Consider the following 6,000-nt stretch of genomic DNA (forward strand, 5'->3'; position numbering starts at 1 on the left):
TAATCTCGGTGGAGACGGGATGCTACACGCTTACCTACCTCCATCCGAAAAACCAGCGCTCTTTAAGCTAAAAATGTGATATATCACGCCAGAATAAGACAAAACAGTTGAGTAATTCTACAATGTTGTATTTAAATATAGCAAAGTCACCTCCCGCAACTAAAAGATTCTTAAATTTGACGGATTATTGACAACAGAGGCTACCCGTTCAATCTTAACAAAGCAGAACAACTTGTTTTCTCTGTAGATAACATTAAAAATATTTTCTTCTACCAGTATCGTTGTTCAAAACGACAGTAAATTGGTTTTTCTTATTACGCAAATATGTATTCCATAATCCGTAGGGACCAGTGCACTTATTTACGTTCCTCTTCTCTAGCTTACTTTTTTTTTCCTTCTTCCGTTTAACCAACCAATATTAATTGTTCACTGTGAGAAGAATTACGCTGAAATGGCTGACAGGAGTAGCTGTTTCGCTAAATGTCGAAAGAATCTGTATGACTTCAGGCCTATATTTAATTGTTTCCATTAGCGATCTTGCAACACTAAGTGCAAAGAGGATCTTCATTGAACAGAACAATAAATTTAAATCATTTCAAATTTAATCACATCTCAGATTCCTGTGATCTCTAACCGTATACGCTGCGTGTGCTCTTGTTTATTAGTACATAGCCGCAATGAACATACTGTCGTCTGCTAACTAAGGTTGCCTAGGTTGGCTGCGCCGAAACTCTGACGGGATCGACCAAGGACAGTCCACGTCTGTCGATACAGCTGCTGCCGTACTTCATCGCGCCGTAACTCTTCTTATTGTGTGTAAATGGGATGCATGTAGTTAACATACATGTGGAGGTAAATGGGATTCAATAATAGCTTCCGCACCCTTGTGACAGTGTGAAGCTATTACAGAACAAAGTCCATTCAACACCCCCATCCTAAAAAATTCAATTTTTTACTGGAGTCTTCGTTATGTATTTGAACTTCAGGTTCAAGCTCATTCCTTCCTCATCTCCAATGTCTCGATGTAGTTCAGACAATAAACGATAACTCATCTTTTGTCCTTCCAATTTAGATACCTGGTTCGGGATACAATATTAGTTTGTTCAGTTTGTTCGTAAATGGCATTCCAGCTGCGAGTAAAATATGTAATATTAATTCTCTTATATAAACTACGTTCATTTTATTTAATAACCACACATAATGCTAGCACATTCATGCTAAAAAATTTCAGTCCTGTTTAGGCATACAGAAGCTTAAACTAGAAATAGTACTTTCAAAAACTGTAATCAAAATATAGCTTTGACCATAGATATAGTTTTCGCGTGTAAACAAAGATGTCAGGCATCAACATGGCGGATACTGCGCTGTTTTTCTGCCAGATGCAAGTGGAAGAGTGCTTGTGCCACACCTAAATACGCGAAAATCGGAGTAACAACAAGCATAGTAGAAGCTAAGTACACCTAACCAGCAGTATAGCGTAAATATACAATCGAGAAGTGTAGTAGCTGAGTAAAATTGTTATTTTGCACAGGGAAGCTGCAGTATCCAATTTGTTATCGATGTTTTAACGATATACTTACTGAAGAGTCAAAAATGTATTACGCTAACTGAAGACTGGTGAAAGCCCGAAACGGGTATTATCTTAAAAATACATTAAAAATGACTGGTTGCTGTAATTCTTAAAACAATATGAACTTATCACAAATGATGCATGCGAATGTTACTATGACACCACATATGTCAGTTTAAGAAGTACTAGCTCGAAATGTAATCGGTGTCGTTGACGGGATCTCAGTGGTATTCCACCATTTTCAGGGAATGAACGAAGAACTGTAATCAAGGTAGATAGAGAGTGGTGTTAATCTGTGTTGTCCCGATTAAGAGTCTATCGTCTTAACCCTCCATACAGGCTCGCTGCGATAACACCATCAGTCGACATTTTAAACAGCTTAGTACATATACACAAAAAAATAAAGAAACAAGAAATGAAAGAGAGAGAGAGAGAAGTGTGCTCCAGAGAAGTGTGATAGGACCCGACCTTGTTTTCTATATGCATAAACGGCCTAGGGTGAGTAGCAATCTACGGCTGTTGATGACGTAGTGTATGGGAAAGTGTCGTGTTGTCTTTGAGTGACTATAAAAGAATACACGATGATTTAGATAGAATTTATGTTTGGTGTGACAGATGGCAGCTTGCTCTAAAATGAATAGTAAAATCAATGCTGTAATATTCGAATGCAGTACTAGAGGTGTATTGCTTGACACTGCTTTATGCTCGTAAATAAATGTTTAACCGCAGGTAAGACAGCGGGGTGCAGCTAGTAGTACCACTGGAGAAACGAGAAGCAGCTGTGTGAACACCTAGAGTTCAGATGGGAAGTAAGTATTAAACACAAAAGGGAGTGCTGTAAAATGCAGGGAATATAAAGGACTGTACAGGGGAATTTAAATTGAACACAATACTACAGAAAAGGAAAAAAGAGATACAATATTCAATACTGCGAGAGTAAAGGCTGCTGCCTCAAATCTATTGAGATCCTTGGGGAGAGCCTATTAAATATCTGAGCGTAACGTTACAAAACGACATCAAAAGGAACGAGCACGTAAGGTCTGTTGTACTAAAGGTGAATGGTCGACTTAGTTTTATTGAGAGAATTCTACGAATGCATAGTTCATAAATAAAGGAGACCGCGTACAGAACACTTGCGCGACCTGTTCTTGACTACTGCTCGAGTTTTTGGAATCACCACCAGGTCAAATTAAACGAGGACATCGATGTAGTTCAGAAGCGAGCTATTAAGTTTGTTACCTTAAGTTCGGTCAGTATGCGAGTATTAATCTAATGCTACATGAAACTGGAATCGCTGGAGGGAAGATTAAATTAAGATGGCATAAGTGTGAAGAGCACTAAGCAGAATAGCCACAGGTTATTGTTAATACAATATGATTGCCTTTTTTCTCATGTGAACGTTAGTTCCACGTCACTGAAGGTTCTCCTTGTTGATAATATGTATGGAACACAATGAATGTATAAATGAATGAAAATGTTCTTTTCGGGAATCGATATTGAAAAGGGAACCGTCATTTGCTACAGATTACAGAAAGATCTTACTGTCACCAATATAAATTTGCTTAAGGGTCGAAAAGAGAAATTAGGACTCATATGGAAGCATATAGAGGTCGTTTTTCCCTCCCTCCATTTGCAAGTGGAACGAGAAAGGGAATGGCTATCGATGCTACAAGTTACCGTCCGCCAAGCGCTGTATGGTGGCTTGCGAAGTATGTACGAATGTGTAAATGTAAATGCAAACGACGGAATATACATTTATCCTGGATGCAATGATGTAGAATTTCCGCGCGCTGTATCCCGTTGCCAAAGGTTGTAGTTTCCGACCAAAATCACATGAAAACACTCCTTGATCAGCGTTGCAGAGCATTTACTGTCAGCTGTCAGACAATTGCAGATTGCTTGTAAGTGATTCAAAGTAACACGAGGCGCCATGGTCATTCGGCGCGGTCGACTTACCTAGTAGTTGGGTCGCAGCTGCCGGTACAGCACACCACGTCGCGAGTACTGCGTAGCCACCGGCCGGCACGTTCGGGAACGCCTCGTCAACACGCAATCTATCGGCAATACAGTCGCTGACGGCGCGCTCCTTATCTGCTGGCAGTCGCAGGCGAACGCGTCTCTACGAGGCGATACGTGTCTGCCGCCGTCTCCAGCGCTGGCCGGACCACGTCAGCACTCCCGTGGCGCTGCCGGTAACAAATGGCGTCCCAAATTACTGAGTCCTACTCCTAGTTTGGATTATTCTGTCTGGGAAGTTCTCAGGGTAGGAGGGTAAAATACAGGGTACCAAATGTTATCTGCAACTTATACAGAAACACAGGTAGTTACGAAAGACATTAAAAGGAATATTAACTGAGAATGGAGTAAAAAAAGGGTTGTGTAGCCTATCTACTATGTAATTCGGTCTGTACATTCAGCAAGCAGTAAAGGAAATCAAAGAGGGATTTGGAAAGGAAATTAAAATTCAGTGAGAAGAACTGAAAAACTTTGAACTTTGCCAGTTAGGCTATGCTCGGGGATTACATTTAGAAATTTATACAGTCAAATAGTATTTATACGTTTCCCATCTCTGTAAGATTTTCGCCCTGTACGTTACACACTGAAGAGCCAAAGAATCTGGTACACCTGCCTAATATCGTGTAGGGCCCCCGCGAGCTCGCAGAAGTGCCGCAACACGACGTGGCATGGACTCAACTAGTCAAAAGTAGTGCTGGAGGGAATTGACACCACGAATCCTGCAGGGCTGTCCGTAAATCCGTAAGAGTACGAGGGGATGGAGATCTCTTCTGGACAGCACGTTGCAAGGCATCCAAGTTAAGCTCAATAATGTTCATGTCTCTGGGGAGTTTGGTGGCCAGCGGAAGTGTTTAAATACAGAAGAGCCATTATGTAGCAATTCTGGACGTGTGGGGTGTCGCATTGTCCTACTAGAATTCACAAGTCCGTCGGAATGTACAATGGACATGAATGGATACAGGTGATCAGAGGGAATGCTTACGTACGTGTCAGCTGTCAGAGTCGCATCTAGACATATTACTCCAACTGCACACGCTCCACACCATTACAGAACCGCCACCAGCTCGAACAGTCCCCTGCTGACATGCAGGGTCCATGGATTTATGAGGTTGTATCCATACTCGTACGAGTCCATCTGCTCGATACAGTGAAAAGAGATTCGTCTGACCAGGCAACATGTTTCCAGTGATCAACAGTCGGATGTCGGTGTTTACGGACCCAGGCGAGGCGTAAAGCTTTGTGTCGCGCAGTCATCAAGGGTACGCTAGTGGGACTTCGGCTCCGAAAGCCGATATTGATGATGTTTCGTTGATTGGTTCGCACGCTGACAATTGTTGATGGCCCAGCACTGAAATCTGAAGCAGTTTGCGACAGGCTTGCACTTCTGTCACGTTGAACGATTCTCTTCAGTCGTCAGGATCTTTTCACGGCAGCAGCGATGTCGAAGATTTTGCGTTTTACCGCATTCCTAATATTCAAGGCACACTTGTGAAATGGTCGTACAGGAAAATCTGCACTTCATCGCTACCTTGGAGATGCTATGTCCCACCGCTCGTGCGCCGACTGTAACACCACGTTCAAACTCACTTAAATCTTAATAACACCGTGCGAAGAGCCGCAGTGGCTAGCACACTGGACTCGCATTCGGGAGGAGGACGGTTCAATCCCGCGTCCGGTCATCCTGATTTAGGTTTCCCGTGATTTTCCTAAATCGCTCCAGGCAAATTCCGGGAAGGTTCCTTTGAAAGGGCACGGCCGACTTCCTTCCCCGTCCTTCCCTAATCCGATGAGACCGATGACCTCGCTGCCTGGTCTCCTCCCCCAAACAATCCAGTCCTTAATAACATGCTATTGTGTTACCAGTAACAGATCTAACAACTGCGCCAGACACTTGTTGTCTTACATAGGCGGTACCGACCGCAGCGCCGTATTCTGGCTGTTTACGTATATCTGTATTTGAATAAGCATGCATATACCAGTTTCTTCGGCGCTTCAGCGTAGTTGCAGTGGACGAGGGAGTGAGCAGGTGCAGAGAGTAATGGCTTAAACTAGGACTGTTTTGCAAGCGGTGGGTTTAGTTAATTTTTTAGTGTAGTTTCCAACTTTAGTGCACGCGAAAATAATCAGTTCGTCACAAAACAAAAGATATTTTTCCGTTCTGGAGAAAATAAACGTAATTGAAGCAGTGCAAAGAAGGCCTAGTGAATCTAAAGTAAGCCTCCCGAAGCCCATATTGCACCTTAACTACCACACTGGCCAGTGAAAGACAGATAAGATGTGCTTCGAAAGCGTGGTCAAGCGGTGAGAAACGGACGCGTACCCAGAGTCGAAAGTTTACGGACGTAGAAAAGTGTCTTCAAGCTTGGTGAAGCAGCAGCGTGCAGCTAATGTGCCTGTTTCAGACACAATACTGA

General features: G+C 42.8%; 1 protein-coding gene across 1 annotated transcript in view; it reads right to left on the reverse strand.

The window, feature by feature from the left end:
- LOC124777638 overlaps window positions 1–3,683 on the reverse strand; it is an 85,322-nt gene extending 81,639 nt beyond the window's left edge. The window contains exon 1 of the mRNA XM_047253113.1: window positions 3,527–3,683. The gene's annotated coding sequence lies outside the window, so the exon portion shown is untranslated. The remainder of the gene's footprint in view (window positions 1–3,526) is intronic.
- Window positions 3,684–6,000: the final 2,317 nt, after the last annotated feature.

The sequence above is a fragment of the Schistocerca piceifrons genome, chromosome 2 (genome assembly GCF_021461385.2).
Source record: "Schistocerca piceifrons isolate TAMUIC-IGC-003096 chromosome 2, iqSchPice1.1, whole genome shotgun sequence".
NCBI classification, from domain to species: Eukaryota; Metazoa; Arthropoda; class Insecta; order Orthoptera; family Acrididae; genus Schistocerca; species Schistocerca piceifrons.